Source organism: Lonchura striata, chromosome 1 (genome assembly GCF_050655825.1).
Source record: "Lonchura striata isolate lonStrDom1 chromosome 1, ASM5065582v1, whole genome shotgun sequence".
NCBI lineage: Eukaryota > Metazoa > Chordata > Aves > Passeriformes > Estrildidae > Lonchura > Lonchura striata.
In genome coordinates this window covers 29,965,345-29,982,030 of record NC_140703.1, presented here as the reverse complement: position 1 = coordinate 29,982,030, position 16,686 = coordinate 29,965,345, and positions in this window count along the sequence as shown.

The window sequence follows — 16,686 nt, the reverse complement described above, 5'->3', positions numbered from 1 at the left end:
TGCATAAGTAGATGCCATCTACCTAAACTGTGTATGGAGGGAAGGGGGAAACGATGGTTCCAACCCCAGCCTCTGGTGGCAGATATAGTTTCTTGGAGATATCAGTGTCCCTCTGATTTCTTGTTACACTGACACTCATTGATTTTTGACAGAAATTATATATGCAAGAGAGCTTAGCCACAGGTTACTTGAGGAACTGGAGGTGAGAAGTGTTTCAGGGCTGCCCATGGAAAGCTAAAAGAGAAGGGAAAAGGCTCCCTTGTAAAACATAATCAGGGATGACAGACCCAAGTGCAGAAGAATTAAATCCTTGGTAGGAAGAATGTCACAACACTACTGAATATGGAAATGATGGTATGGTTTTCATTATTTAATTCTAGTTGCTTTCCTGCTGCAACTTGTATCTCCTACTCTCTCTTTTCCAAAATTCAGTTTTCCTTGTTTTCCACTTCTGCAATAACTACCTTATTTAAGCATTAGCAGAAGTCATTGTGGCATAGCCTAGAAGGTGGTTATTCATGCCTGTTGAGCTGGTTGGAAATTATACCCCTCTCTTGTTTAAAGATACTGTAAATTGGTGGGATAAGCAGGGAAAAAATTCACTCTTGGTCATCTAATTGCATGTCATGCTTTCTGTTTGCAGTCAGAGTTTGGAGTGCGGTGTAAGACTGGCCATACTGAGTTGCCTTTCTTTCCTACCTTTGCCTCCTGGCTTAGTATCATGTTTATCCTGCATGTATCCTCAGTTTATCAGTCACAGATTACAGTAATCACTTGCCTGGGCTGTAACAGTCATTTATATACAACATACAAAAAGCAAGTGGGTTTGCTTTCCAGGTGATCCTCAGGGTCCCTGAATGATTCCATAATCACATCCAAGGTGCTACTAAAACCTGGAATATAATAAAATTTCCATTATGCTCCAGCATAATGGAAAACTCCCTTAGTGCTGATACTGGGGAGCACTGCACCTTATGGTCTGTTCACGTATGATTGATTCAGCACTTTTCTGGTGGCTTTTGAGAAGGAAACAGCAGCAGTTTGTGCAGAGCAGCTACCACATGTCCCTCCCGCCTCCTTTCACCTGGCTGTTTACAGCTGCCCTTGCCTAGTGACTTTTATAGCCAGCACTGAATTTTCCATGCTTCTCTAACGATTTGTGCAGCTTTCCACCCCCGTTAACCATCTGCTGTTTTTCACACCCATGGCATTTCCAGTGGGGCTGTTGCAGAACTGCCTGTGTGCACTTAAATGGGCAGATTAAAGGTGATTCAGAGCTTATTGTGGAAACCAAACTCTCAGCTTGACAGTTTTTAGATGGTTTCTGTCCCTTTAGCTCACAGATGGCTCAGAGTCATAAAACTAAACAGTTCTTGTTAGGACTCAGTCTGCACGTTTTCCAAACGTGCAGTCATTTTCAGAAATTATTTGGCTCAGTGAAGTGTGAATGTGCCTCCAGAGCACTTGCAGAGCAGAAAGGAGATTTTGGCACTGTGCATCTTATTGTATGTATTTTTCCCTTGAAAGACTTTAAATTTACTTGAAATCTTATTTTTTTTACCCAAGTTTTGCAAATCTTAGTGGCAAGGCAGACCCTGCATTGTGCTGCAAAGATCCTACATTTTCCAGTGAGTCTGGAGTTCTGACAATTTACCAGTTTTATGTTTTTAATTGAGATATTTGAAAAAGTAATGTGACAGTGAAGAAACCCTAATCATTGAAATGCTCAGGATATTTACTGCTATTAAAATGTTTTATTGCTCAATTCTAAGATGCAAAAAACTGCGTTAAACCAGCTGAACTGCATTTGTTTCAGGCAGTGACAAATGCTGGCCTGCCCTAGTTAAAGGTGGGCACAATGCTTTCCTCTGGAAGGTGGCCAGGGAGGCAGTCTGTGTATGTCATAACTGCATTTTATCATCCCTACCCACTGCACATTAAAAGTCCCGATGAAGGGTTTATTGTCTTGCTTAATGCCATCTTACACCATCTGCAGGCTCAAAAAGGGGAGTCTCCTTAGGGAAGTGTATTAGTGTAATTATGAGGGTCATTATTCACCTCAGTATGGCCCAGGGTGTTAGAGTGGTAGAGTGGCAGCACTGTTGTCAGTGAAACTGAGCTGTGGTGCTCAGGTGCTCCTTGGCCACCCTGTTCTGACACATCCTGTGTTCTCTCAGTGCCACTGCCATTAGATGTCTTGAGTCTGACCATGCACAGTGACTCAGTGGCTGGGCTTACCTGTTCTCATTTGCCCAGGCTGAGTTTGTAGCAATTGCCAAGGCAGTGACAGATAAATTACCTGGTGGCTGCTGCTCTTGGTGAGTGTTGTGCTGATTTCTCAGCTGGATACTGCTGGGAAGTGGCAAGAAGTTGTGGGTAAAGTCAGAATGTCTACAGGCCTTTGAACCAGGGTGAATTTATAGAGTCACAGAATGGTTTGGGTTGGAAGGGACCTAAAAGGTCATCTAGCTCCATCTCCTCTTTACTAAACCATGTTGTTCAAAGCCCCATCCAACCTGGCCTTGAACAGTTCCAGGGATGGGGCATCCATAGATTCTCTGGACAACATGTTCTTGTGCCTTGTTTGCCATGTACACTTGAACCTGAACTGTTCTTTTTTCCTGTACTCTCTTGCTCACAAAAGCTGAGGATGAAAACAGAGTTGCTGAATTTCGTGGAGATCTCTTCCCCAGTGGTTGCCTGAACCCGTTTTTCCTACTGCAGATGCCTCTGTTGCCTCAGCTTCGTGGTGAAAGAAGCCTTCTCCCCACTCTGTCCCTGAGCCCTCCTGTGGCTGCAGTGCTGCACAGGATTAGCATCCTGCTGCTGAGAACAGACACTCCATGTGAAATCAATTTAGATGGTTCTGCTATTCAGCAAGCTGATACCAGCCCTTCTCCCTGTCAAACTGAAAAACAAGAGCAAAAGGAGTTATCCCCTTTCCTTGGCCTCTCTGGGATAAATCTCCTGTTACATTTGTGACCAAGCAACCAGCTAGTCCTGGTCTGAAACTTGTTTGCACCTTTAAGTATAATACAGGAATTCCTATTTTGATTCTGGCTAAATAGGAACTGATCCAAGTGACTTCTGTTAGCAAGTGCAGTCTTGGGAGAGTAAGGGAATTGTTTCAGCTGTATTTTGGGAAGAGAGAAAAAAGAAAACTACCTGGAACGATTCAATTTGTCATCCTCCAGTGCCAGGGAGGACTAACAGCAATATATAGCCAGTACTCCTATGGCAACTGGCCTACTGGATTATCTTCAGTCTCCACAGGAAAGTAATAATCCCCAAATGAGAGGGATGACAAAATGAGTACAGAGACTTAGCAATGTGCAGTGTCCAGTGTGTGCTAGGCCAAGGTGAGGCTGTGGGTGAATAGCTAATGCAGCCCTGAGCCATACTGAACATAGTGGAGCAGGTAGAGGCAAGCAAACCTGCTGCAAGGTGCTGTTTCCTTCCAATGAGAGAAAGATGTTTCATGCCCCAGTATTGCAATACAGAGCCTTCTTTGCTCATATGCTTAAAATTAAAGCAGTGTGTGAGGTGGTGGGGAGGATGTTCCTCTCTAGTTCCAGAGCTGATACAGCTCCATCCTCCAGAAGCAGGGAGAGAGCTGTGTAAAGGTTAAGGACTGCAGGGATTAAAATGCTGCAGCCCTGAGCCCTCTGCAACATGGTCTCTGCCTCTTTGAGTACCAGGTGGATTTCTGATAAGCAGTCTACTGCTTGATTCTGCAATCCCCCTGAAATATTTTAAATGGCAAAACCATTCTCAATATGTATAACTGAAAAGATGCCAAGATTCCAAATGCAATTTAGACATAGCTATGGAGGAGGTGGCTTTGCTTGGAAGGACATTATGTACAGAAACGAGGGGAAGGGGATTGTATCAGATGATCCACAGCAGCTTGTCTGCCAGCACAGCATCTGTTTTTAATCGGTCAATCAGATCCTGTTTGAAGCCTTTCTCAGCTGTGCTTCCCTTGAAAACCAGATTCCTCATCCAGATGTGGCAGGACTGCTTGCCATTACAGTGTGGTTAGCACAAGAGCAGCAAAACTCAAAATGTTACTGTGTGTGCTCAATACTTTCTCCAAGCTGTTATGAGAAGTCCTTGTTCCAGGGAAGATGTAGGTACCAGAGCCTCTTCTCCTTCATTCCTCCCATCTACCACAGATTATTCCTCACCTGTTTCTCAAGGGGGTAGCAAGGAAGGTTGTTAAATTCCTACCCTTGTTCTACGGAAGATGTCAAAAACAGTTCAGTGTCCTCTAATACTGATGCTTCTGAGTGGAACTGATTTTGGGAGCAGGATCTGGCTTTGTATCCAGGTAGCCAGTAATGGCAGGAGTACCCTGAGCCAGGTCCTGCAGAAATGCTCAGGATAGACTGGTCCTGGACTAGAACCAGTTCTGCACTGTGTCAGTCAGTGTGACCCTGACACATCTCTGCCTGGTACCTGCAGCTCATTTGCTGCCTGCACATGTGATTTTCAGATCCATCCACTAAGGAAGCTGTGGGCAAATGTGGTGGGCTTAATCTCAGTCCATTGGGAAGGTCATGTAACTCACTAGGAACTGACATGAATGGTAAACAGAAGAAAGGCTCAGCTTGATGATTTGTTCTTGTTGCGTGTTGTTATTTTTCAGAAAACAAAAGCAATTTTTAAGTAGTTGATAAGAAAAATTATTTAATTGTTAACGTTTTAATGAAGCTCTAGAGTGGTGTACTCAACACCTCTGCTGGGACCAACAGTGTGGCCTGTCACAGAGCAATAAGGGTCTTGTGTTGTCCATCTTTTCCCAAAAATCTCCTGCATACCTGGTACTTTCAGGAAAGAGGATTCTGGGTATGACTAAGGAATGCTTTGGGTGAGAGGGTCTTCATGATTGCCACAAGCCTGAGCTGCTGTCCAAGCTGTTGTCCTGGCCTGGCACATGGATACTGTGTGCTCAGTGCAACTGGGCTGCAATCTGGCCTTCTGCTTGAAGAAAGGGCTGCAGATCAAGTTTCAAATGTAGCCAGAGGTAATTTATCAACAGGAGCATTCACAATTGAGTCTTGTTTGTAGGTTTGGTTTCTAGCATGACACTCCTAACAAACTGACACCTACCATAGAGCAATGCTGCACAGAAGCAGACAGAAATATTGGTACATGAGTGTCCTGCCCTGGGGGTAGGTGTTCTTCCCACAGAACAGGCCCAGTATCTTCCATCAGCTCATCATGCTTGTTTCAGTGAAAGAGATATTTGCAAACCCTGATTCTCATTCTCACCAGAACATTTGTGCAGCAAGGAGCTCGCTGTGGTTTAAAGGTTTAATAGCAGCATCTGGCTGCCATCACAACTTGGACAAACTTAGGCATTGCTAACGATTTGGCTGGAAAAGCTGTTTTTTACATCATCTGAGCAGGTTTACTTATTTGCAACAAGATGTTACCCTGTCTGCCCAGAAAGGACATTTCAAAGGTGGTTTTGCATATTGAAGGCTAACACCAATGAACATCTCCACAAGAACAGGGAAGGTGAAAAATGGCCCCTTGGCTGAATTAATAGTGGTAGTAAGGGAAAGGCCTGGCTGGGGTTCATTATCTCTGCTGGTTCTCTGGCTCATTGATCCACTGGCACCCTCTTCATGGGATGCAAAGTGTGCAGTTTGGGGCAGGTGAATCCACAGCCCTTGGAACCTGCTCTCTTCAGTAGCAGCCAGCAGCAATAATGAGTGAAACATAATGCAACAGCCCTCGGAGGATTCAGGAGTTCCTAAAAGTTTTTGGGCCACCTCCTCCACCAGCTGCAAGGCCCCAGAGGTGAACTAGTAATGGGAGATCCCAAAAGAGAGTAGATGACCCAGCCTGGCAAGTGCTCACCTGAGCACAGAAGAGTGGAGAAAGAAAGAGCAGATCTGAGATCATTCAACCTGTCACTGTCAGTAGGTAAAGCCTCATTAATCCAGCCCATCTAAGCCTTGGAGTTTGCCAGCAAGAGGAAAACAGAGAAAACTGCTGGGCATAGCTGAAACTCTCCCTGACAGTGCTCTGCATTGCAGGCCAGGAGCAATCCCCCTCTTCTGCTCCCAGTGGACTTCTGAAGATTCTTCCAAAGGTGCTGAACAGGTTTCAGTAATGTGAGCCTCTCTGATTTGTTATGAAAACACATGCAGGAGCTTGCACACACTGTCAGTAGGAAATGTGAACTTGGTAGAAGGCTCAGTAGAGCAGAGACCAGCTAAAGGTCAACATTATGGTCTGAATGATAACATTGAACAAGAATTTTTCTAAGGCCAGAGTCATCAAAGAGAGAGCACTAAGCAGAAGAGCTGGTCTTTATGAGACCAGACAAGAGCAAAGATATTTTATGGTAATGGTAGGATAGCTTCTTTTGGCAGATCCCAGTGAAGTAGTTACATTGAAGGGAAAGGAAATGCTCCATGTCCTGTTGTGGTGCCTTTGTTTGCACTTGAACATCTCTTTGAACTGGACTCTATTACAGTCATACACCAAAACATTTTTGAGGGGCTGATCCAAGACTTTAGAAAATAATAATAATAAAATGTTAAACCCCAAGAACTGACAACCATGAAGAAGAAGATGCAGAAATGTTCTGAAGCCTGGCTGGTGCAGTCAGCCATCAGTGGGACCTGCTGATGTGCCAGCTCAGGACAGCAGAGCCCAGGGGTGTGGGATGGGTGCTTTGTCCATCAGAGCATACTGAGACCAAAAGAAAGTGGTGGAGTGTTTGCTGATGGAGTGGCCATAAATAAAGATGCCCTTTTAGACATTTTTATAGCCACCGGTGCAGTTAGGCAAATTCTCTTCTGCTGCATCATATTTAAATGTCTCACTCTGTGCACTGTGATCATTACTGCTACCATTAGCCAGCAAAACTGGTTACACAGTCATTACAGAAGCCACAGCACAGAAAGAATTCACAATCAGCAATGAACTTTCAAATGGAATTAACTAAAAATAGACATTGGGGCTGCCCCCTGCAAAACCCATTGCTCCCTCCTGCCCCATCTCCCAGTGGCTCATTTCCAAAGAACTCAAAATGCAACACCTTTTCAGCACCTGGTTTGGAAAGGCCTGTCACTGTTTGCTGATGGATGTAAGTTATTTTATTGATTCAGAGTGGCAGCAAGTCATACAACTAGAAATAATCTTTATATCTGTGGAAAACACACTGCAGCCAGCAGCAAGGCTTTCTGATGCAAGGCTGCTTCCTTCGGCTGGCCTTGCAATGCTCCTGAGGTAGCCCAAGGGAATTCACCACAACCCTGGAGCAGCCAGCACGGAAGGCAGGGGCAGTGAGCAGTTCCTGTGTGCCCCCACCCCACAGCACAGCTCACTGCAGTTTTAAACCATCCATGTTGAATCAAACATGCTGACTCCAGACACTTCCTCAGGGGCTTTCAGCTGAGGTTTTTGGGATGAGGAAGAGCAAAGCTGTTTAGGAGCCCACTGGATGCTCCAATGGCTGTTTGGTGGATCACAGCATCCGTGCCTGCAGCGGGTGCCTGCACCTGGCACTGCTGGCGAGGTCGGTGCCGTGCCCGTGGCTGCTCTGCACAGCTGGGAGCTCACGCTGCTCCCAGCCCTCCATCCCCAGCTGCCAGCATCCCCTGCAGTCTAAACAGCACAGAGTTTGCTGTGTCTGAAAAATCCCAAGAGCAGAGCAGCTGCAGCCACTCCAGGACTGCAGTAAAGGGACGTGCACATGTGTCCAGAGAGAATTATTCTTTTCTCCTGGCACTACAGCAAGCCCTAACAAGAAGCAGCCATCACGAGCTTTTGAAGAATGAACTCACCAGGAGACTCCCCTGCTCTGATCAGCCTCCAACCCTCTCATCTGCTCAGGAGAAATAATAAACTGGGACATACAAGTTATTTTCGTATGCACAGTGGAGTAGCCTCACACGGGGAGGAGCAGCAGGGAGGATGGGGGCAGTGTTGGAGCTCTCTCCCAAGGACCAGGCAATGCAACAGGGAGCCTGCACGACCCACGAAAGTCCCCTGGCAAGATGCAGGAGAGGGTCAGGGGAATGAGGTGCTCTGTTTCTCAAGGCCAAAAAAGCTGTTGTTTTTTAACCTGGGCTCAGTTCTGGTTCATGCAGGCCGATTGCCCCAGGACAGATACACAGCATGGCCAGGCACATCAATCACAGGTCCTGGGCACCTTGTGGCTACCCAGAAAAACAGACAGAAAGAATAGGATTGTCTTCAACGAAAGAATAAACTTTGAGGATATTATTTGATGGCCCAAATGGGGATTTCCTTTTCCTTTTTTTTTTATTTTAAATATTTCACTTTCTTAAACCTTATTATTTTTCCTTGAGGATTTGCTTTCCTGCTGGCAGACAATTTTTTGAAAGGTCACATGCATTTAAACTTCCATGCATCCTACTCTTACTACTTTCCAAGCTTCATAAGGAGTAATCAACTTTTTATTCTGGAAAACAAATTTATAAATACAATTATAGGGGCAGGCCTGAGCCCAGCTGCACACAAATGCAACTACATGCAATTGCAATTGCAATTGTCTCTTTTTTCCAAGACCAAAAGCAGCAATGCAGCAATGCAGCTCTGCCTCCCTTTTTCCCCACAAAGTTTTATCAACTAAAGCTCCATTCATGTTTTGCAAAAGCTCCTCAGCTGGACAAAGCCAGTGATCCAACTGGCACAAGGTTTTCCAAAGAAAATTTCAAACCTTCCCAAGAGACAATCCATGTCAGCTAAGCTGAAGTGTCCTCCCCAAGTAGAAAAAGGGCTCGTCCCGTGGAGAGAGTTAGTCCTTTGCAATATTGCTAGCACAGACAAAGTCATGGGGTGACAGTCTCTTGTGATTTCCAAAAGGTCACAGGCAATTTGTGGGTCTGCTGAGTTTCAGGTGTTGTTGGTCTTTTGCTTCCTGGTAATATAAAACCTCCACAGTAGATGAAAAGGGGCTTGGGTTTGGGATTATTTTTAAATAGAGATTTTTTAAATATATATTTGTTGTTTAATCCTGAATTGAGTTCCCCTTGCACAATCTACTTGCCCCCAGGTCTCCTGTCTCACTCCTGTTTCCTGCAGAAAGATGGTCAGGTAAAGATAAACAGAGATGGAAACCTTGTCCATTGCTGGCTGAAGCAGTGGCCACTCTTTGAATTTTCACATAAAGTGCTTCTTGTGACCACTTGCCAGACATCTGAAGACAAACTGCTGCTAAAAGGAACTAACATAAAATATAGATGTTTTGAATTGTTTGTTTGACTAAAATATTTTTGAGCCTCTTGGTTGTTCTTGTTTTTTTTTCCCTTGCTTGAATTGTGTCAAGTCTTCCAGGAAAAAGAGAACAATCAAAATCTAATTTTCTAAATAGAATAAAATTAAAAAAAAAAAAGAACCTCAAGTCTGATGAAATTGCAGGTATTTATATTTGGTTTTAAAGAAACAAACAGCCAAAACCATCCCCCAGACACAGCAACTGTGTCCATCCTCTTTCCTCTCACATGATGGGCTAAAACTTCAACCCTCTTTTCTGGTTTAATGCCACTTTTCCAAGAGAAAAAAAGTTTTCAAGTTGGAGACAGAATGAAATGGGCTAATTTATGCCAGCAATTTGTACTGAGATTTCCAAAAGCTTGCCCACCAACTTACAGAACTGTAGAACCATAGGGCTTAAACCCCTACCTGGCAAATCTCCAAAGGCAAAAACTAAAGGATAAGCAGAGATGCATTTAGAAAATTCATAAACCTGTCTTTCTGCCCCGTTGCCAAAGAAGAAGCAATAATTGGTCTGTGTTTTCAAGGTTGTTTATTCTTGCTCATCTCTAACATGTTCTGCTGCCCTGCCACAGCTCTGTCCTGCAGGGCAGCGTGTGGGGCTCTGCCCTCAGTGGGATGTTACAAACATTATATACCAGAAACTACCTGTGCTGTATTTACAATAATGTGCCAATATCTGCCACCTACGTTGAACAGTGTGTCCCCAGCCTAAACCAACAGAAAAATGCCAACACTACAGTGAAACATGGAGGGCATGAAGAAGGAGCAAAAGGACAAGACACACCCAATTTCCTCCATCTTGTCCCCTTTGGACCCCTAATCTAGAATCCTAAATTTTACTTTTGCACCCGTGCCACACTTAATTATTACTTCTATCAAACACTCAGAACTGGTAATTCATCCTGTAAGATTGAAAACTCTTTTCCATGGACAGAGATCAGAGACAGTGTCTCTGGGGGCTCTGTCCAGGGGGGTTCCTGACCCCCTGCCAGGGTCCCAGGCCTTCCAGGGCAGCCAGAGGGAAGCTCTGGATTCCCAGAACTGCCTCCTTGGGGAGCAGCTTCTGGAGCTCCCTGAAACATGATGTGACTCTGGAGCTGCAGCACAACCTTGGGGATTTTTTTCCCCTCTCTGGGATAAATGCCCAAGTCTCATAAGCCTGGGGATGCACGTTGGGGCAGCGAGCACTGCAAGACCTGGAAGCTCCTACCCAGAGCCTCTCCAGAAGGGCTGTGGCTGGGGCAAGGGTCCCATCCTGGCATGGAGCCTCACCTCACTGCTTTCTCAAGGCCTATTCAGGATCTTTTCCTCCAGGACAAGATGTCAACAACCTGGCACAGAGCTGATATTTAGTCTGACCTCACTGTCATGTCTCCAGCATGCTGCTGCCTCACAGGGATCGCTGGCTCTCAGGAATTTTGCACTGCAGATCTCTCAGAGAGCAACTGAGCTGCTCCTCAGCACCAGTGCTGGCTCCCCTGCAAAGCTGAGAGGCAGCTGCTGGGGTCCCAAGTGCTTGTCCAGCCAGGAACACTGGTGTACTGGCACCCAAGTTGGGACAAAGCAGTCAAGAGGCTCAGCCAGTACTGTGAGCCCCATCAGATGCACCACGTCTGCCAGGCACAGCTGCCAAACTCCATGAAAACCTCTGACTTCCCTTCAAAGAATCCTTTCCTGTTGCAAAACAAAGGTGTTGGCCAAGGAACAAGTTATACATTCCATCCCTTGTGCTCTGGGAGTGTTTGTACATGGGAGTACAAACCCTCCTGGCAACACAGGGACCTTTTGGTAGGACGACACATTGGGCTATTCCACATTCCCAAAGGAGCAAGCACCTCTGAGCACTGCACACTGACTTTACAGATCAGTTATTGAGACGCACTATGAACAGCTCGGAACCTTCCTAAGCTGGTTCACCTACACATTGCTCCTCCAGGATGGATGGGAACATCCCCACCCTGACACCCAGCAGCCCCAGGCTCCCCAGGATGGGATGGGGATGAGCACAAGCAGCTCATGCTGTGGGTGGCACTGGGCACTCATAGGACTGGACTCCAGGCTGGAGCAGGTGCTGCATGAGCCCAGACCTCAGTGCAGGACACCACTCCAGTGGCAGGTGCTCATCTGGTGCTGGGATCCTAGTCCATCACTGGGCTGCACCAGGGAAACAGCAGCACACACAGGATTTTGTTGGTGTGTGGCATTTGGCTTGCAAGTCACCCCTCAGCTTCCCCAAGAGCTGGGGGGTTTGAAGGCATCATACAGCGCCTCTGCTTAGAGACCCTCACCCAACTCAGCCAGGCTGCCTGGGTGTGGGTCAATTTGTCTGTGTCAAACCCTGCAGGTCACCACACTTACAAGGATGGATGGAGTTGGAGCAGACTCCTCTGCTATGGGCTCCCTGCTGGCCATGGCCTCCACCTACCTACACCTACCTCCTGGTGCTCAGGCCAGAGCTCAAAAGCAGGGCAGGAGTGGTTCTGTGGGGTGTAGGAGTGCAGGAATACAGGGGGACAAATTCCTTTTCTCAGGTGCAGAGAGGAAGCTTCAATTGCCATGATGTCTATGGAATGAGGGGAGAAGAGGAGGAAGATAGGGACCAAAGCATCTTGCAGAAAGAGGGTATCTCGGGGCCCACACCCAGGAAAAACCTGCATTAGGCACTTGGCTGAAAGTCCAAGTGCATGGGCAGGAGGATGCAGCAGGTTTCTGTCTCCTTTTATTATCATTATCAGCACCCGGGACACTATGAAATCTTTCTCTTTCATGCTGCACCTGGCCCTCCAACCTCATCCCGTTTTAGCTGGTGTGTCCTCTCACAAAGCTGCAGTTTTGAGTCAGAAAAGGCTATAGAGAGAGCAGCTGTTTCCAGCCACAAGCCCTGCTGCACCTCCCCCTGGGGTCACAAGCAGCCAGCCCAGATGATGGAGTAGGTCAGGAGAGGGATGTGCTTCACACAGGATGCTGACAGTCCCAAGGGTCCTGGCTGTACTGCAACCAGGAGGCTCCTATTTCCAAACGTTTTCCCTTGTGGCTCTAACTCCCCAGGAAACCTGGCCTCTCCTCCAGGGCAACAGGATGGTCCCAATGGCCATGGAACCTGTTGTGACAGCAGGAAAAAACAAACATGTGCAATATCTCCAACAGAAAGGTCTTCTCCTGGGACTACTGATGTTCTGGTGGTCCCTACTTGAGTACAAGCCAGCTTTTGCCTAGATCCAGCCCTAGGAGACCTCTGAGCTTAGCCCTGGGTTCAGAGTTTTCCCTTTCCATTTTCTCAGGCCATGTCTGACGCACAGATAACTCATCCCAAGCCATGCCCAAGCCCACAGAGTGCTATAGGTAGCTCTCCTCATGCAGAGCCATGTCTGGGACCGCCCAAGAGCATGAGTCCATCTCTTCCAGCAGGTCCCTGAGGCTCAGAGAAGCAACAATTTATCAGTGGGAAACACAGGCATAACCCCCCCGTTAGCCCCGTGTTCGCCCAGAAAGCCAAACCCCACCCAGGAGGGGATGTATTGCTTCACTTTGCCATAGTGGAGGTCTTCTCCCCAGGGAGAGGTGAAGAAACACACGCTGCTGGGCAGTGGCAACCTTCCCCATAACATCTCCCAGGGACTGAGAGAGACTGGAGCCACCCTGGCCCATGTCATGCCTCACCAACCCAATCTTTCCACCATGTGGAAGCTGTGGCCAGACCTGTCAGAGAGGCCAAGAGGGCTGCAGCCCCTCAGCTCTTGGTTCCTGAGCCAGCTGCAAGGCTGCTTGGAACTGCCAGCTGGGATCATGCTTGGATGGTTTTGCAGCAGCAGCAGAGGCAGCAGGGGAGATGGGGAGGAGGTGGGGACCCTGCCAGAGGCAAGGGACTTGCACGGCTCTGGCCATGTCACCACACAGGGCACAGTAAGGTAAGACTCCTGCCCTGCATAGCAACAAGGCTGCCTGTGACAGGCTCTTTTGCTGTCTGAAGTCTAAATTTGGCTGTGGGGCCAGCACCAGCTTCGCTGCTGAGAAGCCAAGGTAAGGGGAAGTGAAAGCCACAGGGGCTGTGACACCTGCTCTGCCTCGCTGTTTCGCTTGTGTCACTCCCAGGAGACCTTGAGCTGCTATATTTGAGCACTGATTACGTCCCAGCTCTGTTCTTATCCTTGTTTGTGAAGTTTGACTGTGTTCACACACTCCTGTGTACACAATGTGTCCCTCTCTGGCTGCCAAGGAGCACTCACAGCTGGCTGGGCTCCCCCTCCACCCCGGGGACGGGCTCCTGGGGAGGTGTCCTGGTTCAGGGCAAATTTGGGGAAAGAACCCCAAAAAAGTTCCTTTAGGAAAGCAGATTCAATTGGCCCCTCCCCCCAACCAGTTTGGGAAAGATACCTCTGTGGAGAAAAGTGGAAAAAACCTGTTTATTAAACAAGTAAACAATACTAAACAATAAAACTTCTTGCCACTCCAAGAGAGAGACAAACTCAGAGAAATCCCTGGGTTGCAGCTGGGCTCACTCAGTCTCTGCTCAGTCCCTCTGGCACTGGGAATGCCACGGCCCAGGCCCGGCTGCTGGGCCACAGGCGTGAGCTGCTGCTGCTCTCCTGGGGTTCATCCAGAGCAGGGCCAGAGAAAGGGAAAAAAACACATTCCAAGGAACTTCTTTGCCTCAGATAGCTAAAACTAACTAGGAAAAAAGGAAAGGAGAGCTCTGTCTTGCTGTCTGTCCGTCCACAGACAACCCTGTCCAGGAGCAGGAATGTGGAGGAGGGAGTGCAGTTCTTGAAAACAAACTCCACACTTCTTCCCCCCCTCTTTCACTCCTGGAACAAGTCTTAAAGGTGTAGAACTTATTATTCAACATAAACAGGGCAGATGATTGGGGATAAAGGCATCATACAGTCAGCCTAGGACAGGAGGATGGGAATGCTGTCCCCAGGCCTTCTGCACCACCAGCATCCCAGAGCACATGGGAAACCAGAGAGGAGCTGCTGAAAGCCCAGGCTGGGTGGAACTTCAGCCCCCCTGGCTAAAGGTGCCCAGAGATGGCAGGTACTGGCCCTTGTCCTCTGGAAAAGGCGGCACAGCTGCCATGGACATGGGGCTCTGCCTTTAAAGAGGGAGAGGACAGGGATGAAACCAGCACAGCTGCAGCCTTGGCAGAGGGATGGGGAAGGAAGGCAGGGGGCAAGTGGAGAGGGGAGCAAGCAGAGGCTTTGAGGACTGGGGTCTGTGGAGAGGAGGGAGAACAAAGGATGGTTATTAAGCCCCAGGGCACCCTGGGTGGGTGGGGTCCTGATCTCCCAGTTGTCCACCATTAGCAGCACCTTTTTATTCCTTAGGGTGATGATAATGGTTCTTCCACTCTAGAAGAGCTGCAAGCCTGGGTCACACTGTTCCACAGCATGACCCCTCTTCCCTTCAATCTCATCCCAGCTTTCCTCTCCATCTCTTTCTGCTGTTGAAGGGACCTTTCATTCTCCTGCGAGTCAAAGACCACTCAAAATAACTCCGGCTTTCAAGCCAACTCCCAAAACTCTTCACCCTTCTTCTCCATAGCCAGAGGGGCTGCACTGGAAGGAGGCAGCTGAGCCCTCTGTGACTGGGGGCACCAGCACAGCAGGGCACATGCCCCAGTCAGAGCTTTCACAGGCACACCAAGAAAATTCATCTGTGTATTCCAGTTCCTTTTTTCCATTGGCGTTTCCCTGGTCAGGCTAATCCAGTCATGACCTCCCTATCCTTAGTTATACCCTCTCCTCCTGACATTTTCTTTCACACACTGGCATCATGCTCTTCCATGCAAACATCTACAGAGCAACCCATATAGCGTGGCCTACCTATTTCTTTTCTACCACATGTCAAGGGGCTTAGGAGTTCCAAGTGAAAATACTGCTCTGACAATGCTGCAAGATTCACCAGTGGTCTCAGGCTGCAGAGCAAACAGCCCAAAACAAGGTGGGGAGCTCACACTGCAACACAGAAGAACAAGGGGGAATCTGCGGTTCAAAACCAACATCCAGGTAAGCTCTGTCTTTTGAGGGTTCCCAGCTGGCTGGAAACAAGTCTCTCATGGGTCTTCATCAGCATCCACTGAATGTAAGGTGGGAGCTGATGTGGGAAAGTTCTTCTCACATTTGTTCTATTACAGTCCTAGACTTGAGTGATCTCTTCTGTGCAGCTGTCTCTTAAGAAGATTTGCCTGAAGACTTCTTGTCGGTGTTTTTTTGAGGAAGAAGCAAAGAAAACTTTGTGAGCCCAGGCTGCAAGAAAAACTGCTACATGGGAAGTGTAGAGGTGAGCCTGAATGGACACAGCACAGCAAGATCCAAAAAAAAGTGACTTTCCTCTATGACAATTTCCATTTTCTCCTCTTTCCTTCTCTTTTCAGGTCTCTGTGAAATAAAGCGGGTTAAAATGTTTTCTCCTCTCGTGCTGAAAGGCAAATTAATTGGCCCTTATGAGACTCTCAGAGTGAAAGGATGAAATAAAATATTAACAATTTGTGGCTATGGAACTGCTACACATGTGCCATAGCTGTGAGCATCACAGAATATCCCGAGCTGTTAGGAACCCACAAAGATCATTGAGTAGTTGAATTCATGGTATTTGGACGGGTGACAGGTAAAAGAAAAGCCCTGAGAAGACTGGACATGAGGGTTTATATGGAGCTGAAGAGAGAGACTGTCTTCAGAAAGGCTGGTGGGAATAGCTCCTGGAAAACAGGCTCTCCCTCTGGAGGCTTCTATTCACACCGGGATCGCATGGAACACCCCTCCCCATCTCCTTTCTGGTTAACCACGCCCGAAGAGTCTCCGCCTCATTTTTTTGGAAATTTCTCCATCAAATGAGGGAGCTCTTAAAAGAGTTAATTATCCCTCTTAATTAAAGGATGCGTGCAACACCCAAACATCCTGCACAGAGAGGCGTACCCGTCCCAGCACGGCAGCCCGGGGGCCCGGCCGGTGTCCCGGGGCTGTCCCCGCCGGGAGCCGGGCGGCTGCGGGCGCTGTCCGCGGTGCTGAGCGCTCCGCGGGGCGCCCCGGCGCGCACGGACGGCTCGGGGAAAGCTGGCTGACAGGGAGAAAACCTAGCCAGCAAGGGAAAAAAAAAACCCAAAAAAAAAACCAAAAAAAAGCAAAAAAAACCCCAACCAAACCCAAAAAAAAAAAAAAAAAAAAAAAAAAAAACCAAAACTCATAAAAATCTGAACTGGAATTTAACATTGGAAAATGAGTTTGATGCGTGTCTTTTTCCACCCCCTACCAGCTCAGGGGTGTCATCATCTTCCAGTCTCACTGAGCTCGTTACAGTGGCTTTTAGCTGAAGCTATCATCTCTCTTGCATACACAGCTTTTTGTCTACCTAATATAGTCCTCCTAAAGAACTTTACCCATTTGAAAATGTATTTCTTCTCCACAATTATTTTTTTTATCCTAC